Genomic DNA, 13918 nt, shown 5'->3' on the forward strand with positions numbered 1-13918 from the left:
AACAAAAACATTTGTAGCCCCTTCATATTTGAGGTGAAAAGAAAAAGCACTTTTCTCTACACAGGGACAGCTTTGAGTGATGTCTTAATTTAAAAGTTTCTCCAAAGGAAAAAATTGGACCCTGAGCGTGCTGTTGCCCTCATGTATGTGTTGGTGCGTTATAAATTATTGTCAAGTGGATAGCGAAGGGGAAAATGAGTGGGTGTGGGTGTTTTCAGACTGCCTGCTTAGCATAGTGCAGAACCGAAAGTCAGTGTCATGTCAGTGTTATGGGGAAGTGGACAATGCTGCCTTATCAGCCCCCGGCCCCCTCAGTAGTGACTTCTTTATCTGCCCTGTACAGCTTCTCTTCCGAAATTCCTGCTTACCATGGAAATAAGTTTGTTAAGGCCTCTGTCTCATGGGCTCAGAGATAAAGAAATAGCATTCACTATGAAAATAGGAAACGCGCTGAAGACCAGACATGGCCAGCTCCTACCCTTGGGTATCACCTGGTCTCAGGTAGCTCCTTCTTTCTCCCTTGCTGCCTGAACATTTTTACTTTCTGTTACTAAGTCCACAGGACATTTCTCCAGCTGAAACCTCCTTTGGATTAGTAGGTACCTTTTACAGACCCAACAGTACTGCCATATCATTCACATATGGTTGTGAATTGGATAATTGGATTATTTCCCACTAACACTTGGCTGTGAAGTACAGAGGGAGGTGTTTGGCAGAGGTGGTTCTTCTGGAAGTCAGGTGGTCCTGGTTGGTCACCAGAGCCTTTGAACAACTTGAGGGAAGGAGAAGAGGAGCAGAGTTGCCAAAAGCAAGTTCAACTTGTATTTTCTGAGGATTGGTGCATCATTTTTTTAAAAAAGAAGCCAAGTTATATTTCATATTTTGTCTTTGAGCTGTCCTTTGGCTAGGGATCCTCATCACTTTGGCCTATGAATTTGTTACATTTTAGATTTGTAACAGTTGCTTTTTTTTTTCTTAGAGTGGTGCTTTCTTCTCGGTTTTAAAAATTTCAGAGAGGCCCCCGTAAGTCTGAAATTGCCTCTGAATATGTTGGGCCTTTTCTTCCTTAGGGTCCCAGGCAGCAGAACATATTTCCTAATGGGATTTCCGCTTGGAACGGACTTCTGTAAGTCTAGGTCCTTTGTTGGTAAAGTGTGCTGGGCTCTATGCTGAGTATTTTACACGTGTTTTCTTACATTAATAGGTATCCTCAGCATCTGAAAAGCATTAACGTCACTTTACAGATGAGAAAACTGAGCGTAGAGAGAAGCAGTGACTTGACTAAGGTGTGCAGTGCGTGTGGAAGCTGGAGTTTGTGTCTCTAAGGCCCATGGCCTTTATGTAATTAGCGTCACTCTTGGAATTTGGGCCCTTATTCACCTTCCTCATTCCCTCAGACTTCTTGCTTCCTCTTAGGGTCCCAAGACATACTCTTCCCCACTTCACTGTGAATGCCCTGGCTCAGGGCCTGTACCTTCCTTTCCAAAGCCTACTTTCAGCTAACTTTCTCGGAAGAAATCTCATTTATGATTCACTCAGAGGTATTAATTCCTGATAAGGCATTATAGCGGCTTGCCCCTCTCAGAGCTGTATATACTTTTAGCAGTGCACGATGCCCTGAGCCAACAGGATTTGGATTTCAGGTGTGGGAGGAAATTAGGAGGAATTTTTAGGTGTTGGGCACAGTGATCCTTGTTGTACCTTACTGTGTCTTCCCATATCTCAGTCCAGTGAACCTTTAGAAAATGCCAGTTTCCCTGAGTCTCCTTCTTTGGCTCTCTGGTTTCTTACTGCTTTTTTACCTATTATTAATTAATAAATAACTACATAGATAAATGCTCTTCTTGTTTCTCTTTTTGGTGCCAGGACTTCCCTAAAAGCTATTAGCGAACCATTGGTGACTGAACCTTGGTCCCCTAGTGTGTGGTCCCTCACTGGGCTGAACAGTTAAGCTAAAGACATTGTGTTATTTAATCTCTGCAACAGCCTCATCAGGTAGATTCTCTGGTCTCCATTTTCCAGATTGTGGAAACAGAGACTCAAAGAGGTGCCCAGCTCTTGACATATATTTTTATCATTTGATCCTCATAACAAGACTGTAATGTAAGTAGTATTTGAATTTTCAGATGGAAGGTCCTGAGGCTTGGTAGAAGGTAGTTTCCTGTCCCAGGTTATACCGTTGAAGGGAAAGAACCAAGGTCTGTCTGACTGTCAATGTCTCCAAGTCTCTGTTCTTAAAGGCTCAGCTTGCAGTTCTTAACCCAAGATCCCACAACTGGTGCTTGGTCAAATCTACCCATGTACTAAACATTGTAGGCATCACCAGGGCTTACTGGAAATGAGCATGAGTCATGGACAGCAGTTTGACATTGTGACAGCAGTTTGACATTGTGACACTTGAGCCATACATCCATTTTGGGGAACAGGGTGGCCTTCCTGGTATCCTACACAGGCATGCTGTGGGTGGTGGGTATGTTTTACTCTGGAGCTGTTCAGTTGGAAGTTTAATGTTGATTTCACTTCCTGCTGTTATGTATCATGTCACTTGACTTAGTGACTTAATTTGATCTATTAGCACCCTTACCTCATAGCCATATGGCATTACTATATCACATTAAATATTGGTCAAAAAAAAAAAAACCTCCAAGAAACAAACCATTACCACCACCCCCCCAAAAAAAGAAAACACAAAAAGGGGGGGAGAGAATAGATGCTTAGAGAAGATCAACAAACGCCCAAATTTTACAACTGTTGTGATGGAACTAAGTTTCCAACTAGGTCTGTTGACTTCTTGATTTCACACTGCTTCCTTAGGCATTATAGCTTTTTTTTTTTTTAAGTAGATGTGTAATGGACACTTGTAAATTCATAGTTTTAAAAAATATATATACATTTTATGCACTGTATGCAAGAGTATGAGCACCACAAACACTAATCAGATATTAAAGTCTGGTTAGTGCCCTTTCTCCTAGAAAGGTTATAGTAAGGAGGGAGATAGAGGGATTTGCTTCACACCCAGCATAAATTGTTACTCAGAGTGAGTTAATTTGTGTTTATTTCTGAAGCAGCAGTGGTTGTTTCCGGAGGGCCTACTTTGTTTGTCTCTTCTATAAGCTAAATTGCTATGTTAGGTCTGTCTTCTACCTGTCAGAGAAGATCTGGGTTGATTTTCATTCCTCAGGAAGTTCCCTTTTGCCTGGCAGACAACCATTCTCACAGTTGTGTGGGGTAGTTGGAAAACAGTATTATTTGGGACCATTTCCTTCTCTAACCAGTCCTTTCAGCCTTTTCTTTATGTAGAAATGTTTCTTCATGTTGAAATGTTTATTCTAAGCCTATTGCATTACTGTTTTGAGGACAGCACTTTGAATCTATTCACCTGTTTATCTCCAAAGCTTGGGACCCAGTAGAATGAACCCCATTGAAATGAACAAATTTGTGCACACACACTCACTCCCCTCCTCCCCGTACCTGCACAGTTGTGAGCCTTGAAGAATGTAGGCAAGGTGAACCTGGCTGTGTGTATAGTAGAATTGAGGATAAGGAGAGTCTGGGAAAGCTATAGTCTGTAGGACTGACCAGGAGGGGAAGGGGGAGGAATTTCAGGACTTCTAAGATTTCAGGGGAGGTAATGTAGTCTTGGAGTTTTAGAGCCATGAGAAGCCTTAGAGATCATGGAGGTCAGCCACCTCATTTTCCAGATCATTGAGATTTCTCAATCAGCTCTGAGTTTACAGCCACTGCCTACTGACCTTCAGGGCACAGAACCAGACGGATCTCTTTAAATTAGTGCTTTTATTGATTTAAACACTTCTTGATCATCAGCATTGTGTTTTATGTTTTAAGTAATTGATTTTGTTTCTTGTTTGAGCCCTCAGATTATTTTGTTTGGAAGGAAACTATTTAAAAATTTTTAGAAACCAGTCAAGGCGAACACTGCCTTCAAGTGGGAGAGAATTGCCCCATGTTGGACCTTGTGATGGCCACGCTGTGCATCGGCTCCTTCCTCTTCCTCACTTCCCACTCATTACTTGTTATATTTCCCTCCCTGACCCCCTCCATCTATTCACGGACACTTGTAAATTTGCTGACTCTTACTCCTTGCTCTCTATAAAGTCCCAAGTTATCTGTCCACATTTTTTACACAGCATGGGCTTTTAACGACTGAAAAGGTTTTCAGTATCTTTTTTTTACAAAGAATTTTTATTTGTTATCTTACTTTGTGGTATTGATAAGGAAACGATAGCCAAGAGAAGTCAACTTGCTTAAAACCTCACAGATGGTTGGTGAGTACTGGTTAAGTGTTGAATCTAAGTGAGGTGACTCTGTATCTGTGGCTTTTGCCATGAAAAAGACGTTTTTAAGTCTCTTTGCTATTAAACACAAATCAAAATATAATGCAAGAAAGAAGTGAAAGTATAAAAAATAAGTCTCTCTGTTGAAGAGTCTCTGTTTGTTAAGCTTACTTAGGATTCCTTGAGCTTGAGAATTCGTTTTCCACTTTCTCCTCAAGTGCTATCTTCTTGACTGCTGTACTGTTTAGATGGGGGAATAAGGTGCTTATCAAGGCTCCAGGGTTTTGTTATTCTCCCCTCATCTTGTGATTTTGATTGTCAGCCCAGCAGTCCAACTCTGGACTAACCACTCTGCAGAAAGCCCAGTAACAGCTATCCTGGGGGAAATTGCTAAGGAAACAATCCTCACAAGGTTTATGATCTACTGGAGCAATAAGTTGGTCAGAGCAGCAGCTGGAAGTCAGAATCTTTGTTGTCTCTCTCCGAGAATTGCTGGTATGGCAGGGAAGACATGATTGTCATCAGCATTCAGCTGAGGAAACCCAGGCCCAGAGATGTAATATAGTTAGAAGGTGGTGAAATCAGGGCCACTGCTCGCCCAGTGTGTACATTTTCTACCACCCATTTAATTTTAATAACATAAATGGAAAAATTTCACACGGATATGCATGACTAGCTGGAGTCATTAGAGATATTGCAGAGTGTTTGCTGAGGTGACTCGACACTAAAGCTACTGGGGAGTAGTTAGGATAAAGTTCTTAAAGGAGGGTCTTTCCTTTATTTATCTGACACACATCTGCTGTTGCTGGCTACTCTTTGTTGAACAGTTTCTGTATGCATGAGACTTTAGTTGTAACAGCTAATTTTTACTGAGTGCTTGCTGTATGTCAGGTAGTTGACTGTATCCACTCACTTAACCTCACAGCCACCATATAGGTAGGTACTGTTCAGTGCCTACCTAACTACCACTGCTGCTTGACTGTGCTATTTTGGGCAGGCTACTTAATTTCCTTTGTGCTTTAGACATCTGCTTTCAACATCAACTGTAATTATGTACTTTATTATCAACTGCACTGTTTATGGGTCTGAGGGTGAAGTCAGCGAAGCATCATGAGTTTCTTAGATCATCTTATCCCCTGATGCCTAAATGTGTGATCTAGGAAAAGCCATTTCCTTACTCTGAGCCTGTTTCTTCATCTGTAAGTGAGTGGAACATGCATGTGAAGGATTGTTGTGAGGCTAAAATGAGATAATGGCTATTGGACACTTTATGCTCTACATCAGGGGTCCTCAGACTTTTTAAACAGAGGGCCAGTTTACTGTCCCTCAGACCACTGGAGAGTGTGCACTGTGGGCCCAGGACGAGCCAGCTGCTAAGCAGGATAGGCAGTGGTGGCAAAAACCACCTGGAGGGCTGGATAAATGTGCTAGGCAGCTCACGGGCTATAGTTTGAGGATGCCTGCTCTACATTGATACATAGTTAATGCTTGTTATAAATGGTAGCTGTGAATTTTTAGACCATGCCCCTGAGGAATTGGGTCTCACTATTTTATGTGTAGATTAGAGTGTAGCATCAAGGGAGTATGTTACCAAGTCTGGCCACTGGCTACTCTCCGTACTAATTTAGAACAGAGAAGTTTTGGTGGATGGGTAAGATTTCGAGTTCAAGGTAGAGGAAAGTTAAAAGACTGTTACAAAACCAAAAGAAATGTGTGAAAACAGGTGTGTTACAGAAACTCTCTGAGAAGCTGTGGATGAGGTTCAGCCAACATTTAACACTTCAGTTTTCATGGGACAGATAGAAACCTCTACTTTCACCCCCCTCCATACACACCCAAGTTTTATTTCCTGGTAGGATTATATAACAATCTTTTTGTGAATTATTATGGGCCATGTTAGGATTTGATTATTTGGAGAGTACTAGCATGTTTAATTTGCATTCAGAATTTATAATTTTCTTTGAAGAGATAGGGTCTCGCTCTGTCACCCAGGCTAGAGTGCAGTGGCGCAGTCATACCTCACTGTAGACTTGAACTCCTGAGGATGCAGGTATCCTCTTGCATCAGTCTCCCAAACAGCTAGGACTATAGGTGCTCACCACCATGCCCAGCTCATTTTTTTTTTTTTTTTTTTGGTAAAGATGGGTCTCACTATGTTGCCCAGGCTAGTTTTAAACTCCTGATCTCAAATGATCCTCCTGCCTCAGCCTCCCAAAGTACTGGGGTTACAGGGTGAGCCACCATGCCTGGCCTAGAATTTATAGTTTATAACATTCTCTTCCCAGTGTGTTCATTTTTGTTACAGTGGAGACTAATTCTAAAAAAGCAACATGTTGCATTGATTATCAATGAGGAATCAGAGGGAAGTGGTTGGTGGTACAGGAAATCAATCCAGTTGCCAGTTAATATAGGTTTTATATTGATTGATATTCCCATGATCCTTATTTGAAGCTTGCACCATTTGATTGGAGTTAAGATGATAATTGTAAATAAGTAGATATGAAACCAGACTTTAAAAATGTAATTTAATTTGGAAAACATGAACATCTTTTAAAATACAGAATTAATCCCATCATTCCACCAGCTTGTACCATTATTTTCTTGCTGTTGACTGGCCAAGCTTTTCCTTATTTGCTTCATACAAGTTCTGGAGTGAGCTTCTCTGAATGACTTAGCTATTGTCATTGCCTCTGTTGTAGAGGTACTCAAAAATATGGTCTAGGGTTTCCTGTGGGGGTTGGTTTCAAGACCATACCTGGAGCTCTGAGAGGTCAAAACTATTTTCATAATAATGTCAAAACATTATTTGCCCTTTCCCTCTTATTCTCATGAATGTATAGTGGAGTTTTCCAGGGGCTATGTGATGTGTTATTCTCTGACAGCTTGTCAAATATGTGTTGTTGAGTTTGGAAAATTTTTTCAGTTTTAATTTCTATTGCAGCAGATGTCAATAGATACAACCTGCTTTAAAATAACAATAACAGACCTCTTTGGGATCTCTAATTTTTTAAGAATGTAAAGGAGTGGTAAAACCAAAGAATTAGAGAACCATTGCTCTATGGGGCAGAGCCTTCCACAGTAGGCCACCTCACAGGTCCCTGGCCAGCCAGTGGAAGGGCTCCCATGAGTCAGGTGTCTGCCCTGGTCTCAGGTGTGCCCACCCTAGGTGAAGAACATAAGGGCTCTTTCTCTGATGAAGGGACACTGGGCATGGCAGTCCCTCTGACTTATGTATCCAGTACAGGCCACCAAGCCTATTCCCTTTCCTTTGTACTCGAGGAACTTTTATTTCTGTTGATGCAATGTTTTCAGCTTGTCTTCCTTGAGGCATGGCAAATTTTTTTTGTAGCACATGTAACGTCAGTTTAACACATAAAGAATTTGAAAGCATAAAGGCTAGGGTATAGTAGGGTGGGATTCCTTCTGGCAACTGTTTTGCAAATGTTGTTTTCAGAATGAAAATAAATTAGGAACTGAGCAAGCAATTTCTTCAGAAATTCAGTTGTATACCCATGAGATGAAATGTTGGACATCACACTTTTTCTGGAGGTTTTCAGTATAAAACTTCACAATTTCCATTATGTAACTCCATCCTGGTCTGCATGGTAGAATTTTAATGGGTAACAATATGTCCTTCCACGCCCTCTTCTCTTTTTGACTTGTGCCTCTCAGTGGTCTGCCATGAGATCATCCCTCTACTCCTTTTCTTTGGTCTGAAATTCTTGCTGCTTTTTACAAATATTAGAGGTTTAGACCGTAGAGGAAGACAGTGTTAAGTGTTAGCCTCCATCTGATAAAAAGAAGAGATGGTACAGGATTTCTACAAAGCCCATTCTGTCTCTGACACCTTAGGAAGCCTTCATGGATGCCCAAACTTGTGCCCTAGACAAACATCAAGGCACCCAGCACCCTTCATTTTTGTTGCTGGTTTACAGGCCCATCTTTGTCTAGACTAAAACTGGACTAAAAACTATGAGACAACAATGTCTTGTTGGTTCTTGCTTATGCTGTATACTCAGTGCCTACTTAATGAGCATGTGTTGCTCTTCAGATATTTGTTAAATGAATATATTAGTCATTCAGTTGCTTATTTCTCTAAGTGAGGGTCAGCCTGAGGCTCGGGGAATCCTCTCAAAGTGATGTTATTTCTTCAGTATCCGGTGCCTTAGAGAAGGAGACCTGCTGGTACCAGGATTCTACTTCCTCTCTTCCTGTCCCAAGCAGTTCTGCTGTGGCCCCAGACTTGCTTACCCCACTCAGCCAGATGAGGCCCTGGTAGGTAACTGAACTCATCATTCTTGGAAAAGGCAGTTTAATGACATATGTTGTTAATATGACATGCTCCATGTTGCTCTCACCATCTCACATTGAAAACTTGTCACTGTGTTTCTTCCGGCCTCATTTAGAACTCCTCTAAGGGAGGATACCATGACATATACTTTTCTCCATCTATAATAGTTTACTTTACAAGTATATTTTGGTGCTCCATTTACATTTTGCCCTGAGCGCTGGCCTGGCTGGCTTGCCCTTTGTTTTGGGTCAGTTCCAAGCAGTTATAACAGGATGCCCATACACATTGCAGTGTGTGTCTTTGTTTCCTTTACTCCAGTTCCTTAGGGCAGAGACTCCCAGCTTGTCTACTCTTAGCCCAAAATCAGTTGCATAAGCAATAGGATCACAACACAAATCTAGAATGAAGGAATGTGCTTCATTCCAGTATGTGTAGCTTGAGAGCAGTGACTGGCATGTAAGCTTTTCTTATTTTCACATCAGTGTTGGAAAGTTGATCTGATTAGCTGTGTGGCACTGTGGGGACACCTAGACCCTGAGGAGAAGAGAGGACTTAGGGAGGAGGTCTGTAGTGGCTCTCATTTCTAGATGATTGCAGTAGTGGAGGAATAGATCTTAGGGCCTTTGCCATGAGGGTCTTGAGGCCATAGTATCTTGAGAGGGAAGGATATTTTTGCATTTCTGTATTTCTTTTGGGGTCTTTCGGGTTATTTCTCTCTTTCCTTCTCTTTTATCTTGTGATCTTGGTGGGGTCTTTCGGGTTATTTCTCTCTTTCCTTCTCTTTTATTTTGTGATCTTGGCTGCATTGGATGCTGTTGTCATTATTAACTGATGAGTAAAGCATAGGAACTGTGTAGAGTCAAATCATTTTAGTATAAATGGTAGAACTGGGTCCTAAACTCTTCTCTCCTGACCTTCAGACTTGCATCTTCATTATTCCTGGACTTAAAGCCAGCAGTGAGAGCAGATCCACCATTGTCTCTGCCCGCCCGCTCCACTGCCCCCCCCCCCCCCCCCCCCCCGAGGTACAAGGAGAGCCTGTCAGGGGAGTGAGGATTGCCCTGGCCATGTAATCTTTCCCTGGAGTTGGACTTATATGAGTTGTTTGCTGCCATATGTTTAATTTCTGATAGCTTCTATATGGGTGATTTTTCTGAAAGAATAAAACTGTTTATTAGTTGCATTGATTTCATAGTAGAAACATTGTGTGCATTTCCTATGCTGGTGCCAAATTGTGAACTTTACTAAACAAGTGAGCTATGCATTTTGCTTTGGCTATTTAAAAAAAAACCCATCATCGTTAATAACATTTTCAAGCCACCTACAGGGCATTTTTCCTTGCAGTAAGAGGGATGCTTCCCATAATAGTTCAATTATTGCATTGTTAATTTTTACGTGAGTGCTATTTAATTATTGGTGAGGATTTTTTTTTTTTTTTTTTAAAGACTGGTTTGGCCAACAGAAAGAAGTTAGCAAATCTGGGAAGAGATTCTTTTGTCTTTATTACTGGGCCAAAACCATCAGTGTACTGTTACCTGTGAGCTCAGCCCCAGTCTCTAAGAGTCAGTTGTACCTCAGTTTTTCCTGAAGTCCTCCAGCAATTTTCTTGTGGTGAGATGTGAGATTTTTGCCTCCAATTGGAGCTGTTTGGGAGAAATAGTTCCTCTTATATGTTCTCTGGTGGTTTCATTTGAAGTTTAACATCATTCCACCTTTTCTCTTGGGTCTCATGTCTGCTTTAGCAACTTTTAGTGACAGTGCAAATAAATACTTTTTTTGTTAAAGTTTGGTGATTAATATCGAAATGAGAACTGTCAAGAAATGCTATCTTTCCACTAGGGTGGCTTTACCATGCTCCTCCCAGACTATAAGAGAATTGCATGTATGTTGATTTAAATCCCTTTGATTCAGAAAACATGCACATGATAGATGTTGACACCATTTATCCTGCCTTACTCTTTAATATCCATGTCAAGTGCCTGACACCGTATTTGGTACATAGTAGACATTCATCACATATTAGTTCTTTTGGTTTATTCTGTTGTCTTTATTCAGCTTGCTCTGAATGTATTTCACAGATCTATATGTTTTCTCAAATTTTAATGTGCGTATAGGTCACTTGGAAAGGTTGTTAAATGCTGACTCTGATTTAGTAGGTTTAGGGTAGGGCCCAGTATTCTGTGTTTCTCATAAACTCTCTGGTGATGCCATTGCTGCTGTGGTCCACAGATCACACTATGAATAGCAAGGACAAGAACCACTGGTCTACAGTCTTAATATGCACGCATGTGCATGTGCACGTACACACACACACACACACACACACATGCCTTTATTTAATTTTACTTTCTTCTCCCCTACTGTGATTATTAAGCGCAAGGCAAGGATCATTGCCTTGAAGTGATTGATCACTCATTCATTCAGTGAACATTTGTCTTGGATCATATGATTATTTTAGGGGGCTGTTTCTGAGGCTTTGTTTTGCATTGTTTTAATCCCAAGTGTTCATCTCTGTGGTGGGCAGTGATCAGATAGTGTTTGGAGTTGAGTAGACATCATGCATGCAGCTTGGTCTCATCCTGGGCCTCTGTTTTCTGTTTCTCATTTGGAAAAATCATTTCCCAATAACCATACTTCATAATCATTAAGGTGCCTGGATTTTGTTCATTTTTTTTTTAACATCCTGAAACTTATTGCCGTTATTTGACTGACTCAGCAGTACTGCAAAAGAAATAAGTTTCCATAACAATTTTGTTAATCTCTTGTTTAGATTCAAACCTGTAGTTACTCCTGAAGTATTCATAGGATTTTCTCATGAGCTGCATTGGCCTCAGACTATCACTCCCTGAAAAAAAGCCTCAGGAATCATCAGTGGTGTGATGTGGGGGACACAGCCTCAGCAGGGGCTGCTGTACCCGTTGTCAGGCAGGACAGGCAAAGTCAGGCCTCCAGCTCTTTCTTTCCATCTCTTTTTCCACTAGGGTGGTTGTATACCCTTCAGCCACTGTTGATTTCTGGTTTTGAGTCACAATCTGTCCGTATTCAAGTATGTATGAATAGGATGATTTCTTGCATTCGCTTTACTAGCTCTGAATAGAAGTGTGACCAGCCAGAGTTTGAATCTGATGGACCTGCGTTTGAATCCTGGCTATGTTCCTCACTTTTTGTCAGTTTACTACACCTCTCTCTGCCTCAGTTTCTCCAAGTGTTGTTTTCTCCATGTGTAAAATAGGGATGATATAGTGACCTTATTGAAGGATAGGATAAAGGGAATTGATTTATTTAAATGCCTGGCTAAGGGTGTGCTGCATGATAGGTGTCCAATTAATGGTCATTCTGATGGTGACAGAGATGATCAGTGTCATTAAATAAAAAAGGAAGAGAGCTCAGCCTGAGATAATAGTTAGGGGGAGATAGTGCTTATGGTAGAGGAAGAAGTAATAGTAAGTGTGTGTTAGCTCTCTGGACCTCAGTTCACTCTGAAGGGAGGCGAGAATAAATCAGCCATCTTTATGTTTCCTATGTCTATGACAAAGCAGTGTGGCCAAAGAGAACTTTGGAACCAAGAACAGGAAGCACAGGAAGGTAGTGAAGAAAAGGAGGTCTGCTTGCTATTCTGAAAGGGAAGTTTGAAGATCTGATATGTATTTGGATAAAGGGAGGGTTTATTTATGACAAAGGTACTTTGTTACTGTGGTGGTAGTTTATAGTCACATTGCTGTTTCATATTATTAAATGGAGAGCTGTTGGTATTTGAAAGAGATGCCCAATTTTTCCAGAGTCTGAAAAGGGATTTTTGTTGGTGTTGCAGTATAAAAAGTACTCTGTAATGTGGCACATGGCTGCCAAAAGTGTGAAAGAAGCAGATCACTGCACACTTGAACTATAATAGATCTTTTCATTTATTTTGTGTTTTGTTTCCTTTGAATTGTTAAATAAAAGTTTATTTTGTCACATGCTACAGCCAGAAGTAATTTTTAAGCCACCAGAATGGTTGTGAGGAACTGTGGAATAATTTCAAGATAACTACATGTGCTTTCTGGATGAAATTCTTTTCAAATTTGTTTACTCATCCTGTTATTTAAAAGTGAAAACTAGACCATATACATTGTCTTCTGAACTCTAGCAGAATTTGCATGTAGTGCAGGCAGATCTTTTAGGAGGCCATGAGGTTTGTAGAAGACTTTGAATAGTAAATGAATGAAGAGCTGGTGTTTTGTGAATGCATTTCATCATGTGGTTTTCTTTTTCCATTACCCAAGGAACATATTTGATAACATTTGATTTTTTTGTTACCTGGATGAAAGTGTACCTCTTTGTGTGTGGGCCTTGGTAACTCTCCGTTGCTTATGGCATAGTGTCCATTCTCCTTAACAGTTGCCCCTAGAGTCCTCTGCTCCTCTGTCTTCCTTTCCTGCTGCCTGAACGAGCAGAAGCAAACTGGGAGCCTCTTGCTATTTCACATCTCCTTGCCTCCTCCCCATACCAGATGAATGCCTACTCATCTTTCTGGCCTAAGCTCATATGTCACCTTTTTTTTTTTTTTTTTAAATAGGATCTCTATCACCTTGGGTAGAGTGCAGTGGCATCATCATAGCTCACTGCAACCTCTCACTCCTAGGAGGGCTCAAGTGATCCTCCTGCCTCAGCCTCCCGAGTAACTGGCACTACAGGCACACACCACAATGCCCAGCTGATTTTTCTATTTTTTTAGTAGAGACAGGGTTCACTCTTGCTCAGGTTGGTCTGTAACTCCGGGGCTCAAGCAATCCTCCCACATTGTCCTCTCAGAATACTAGAATTACAGGCATGAGCCACTGTGCCCGGTCAGATGTCACCTTCTTTAAGAGACCTTTCCTAACAGTTATTCCTTGGTCCCCAGTCCTCAGTAGAAGTTGCCTGTCCTGTCTTTGTTGCTCCACCTGCTCTCCCTTGTGCACACTGTGGGCCAACACCTGTGATGCTTCGTGGGGCTTGTTATGGCTGTGGATCTCCTCTGTAGTCTCAGCGTTTGTGGAACAGACATGCTGTTCTATTCAGCATACCGCTCATCTTATAATGGGCCCTCCAGAAATACTAATGAATAAATACATCTATAGTCTGTGATAGGTTTTATTGATATGATCAGTGAAAATAGTAATCTTTTGGTATTGTGACCATTGGATATAAACCTTTCTGTTTCATGATGGGAAATGCCCTGCAATAACTTTTTAAATTTTATTATAGCCATGCCTGTTTATTGTAGAAATGAAAAAAATTAAAATCATGTAATCCCATCATCTAAAAATGATCTGAGTTAACATTTTGGTGTTGCAAATCTTTGGAAAATAAC

The 13918-nt window shown here is 41.0% G+C and overlaps 1 protein-coding gene across 2 annotated transcripts in view; it reads left to right on the forward strand.

Moving 5' to 3' along the window:
• The window catches only part of ASAP1 (ArfGAP with SH3 domain, ankyrin repeat and PH domain 1), a 342366-nt gene that overhangs the window by 84051 nt on the left and 244397 nt on the right, over positions 1 to 13918 (forward strand). The gene's annotated exons all lie outside the window — the stretch shown is intronic.

This window comes from Microcebus murinus, chromosome 7 (genome assembly GCF_040939455.1).
Source record: "Microcebus murinus isolate Inina chromosome 7, M.murinus_Inina_mat1.0, whole genome shotgun sequence".
Taxonomy (NCBI): domain Eukaryota; kingdom Metazoa; phylum Chordata; class Mammalia; order Primates; family Cheirogaleidae; genus Microcebus; species Microcebus murinus.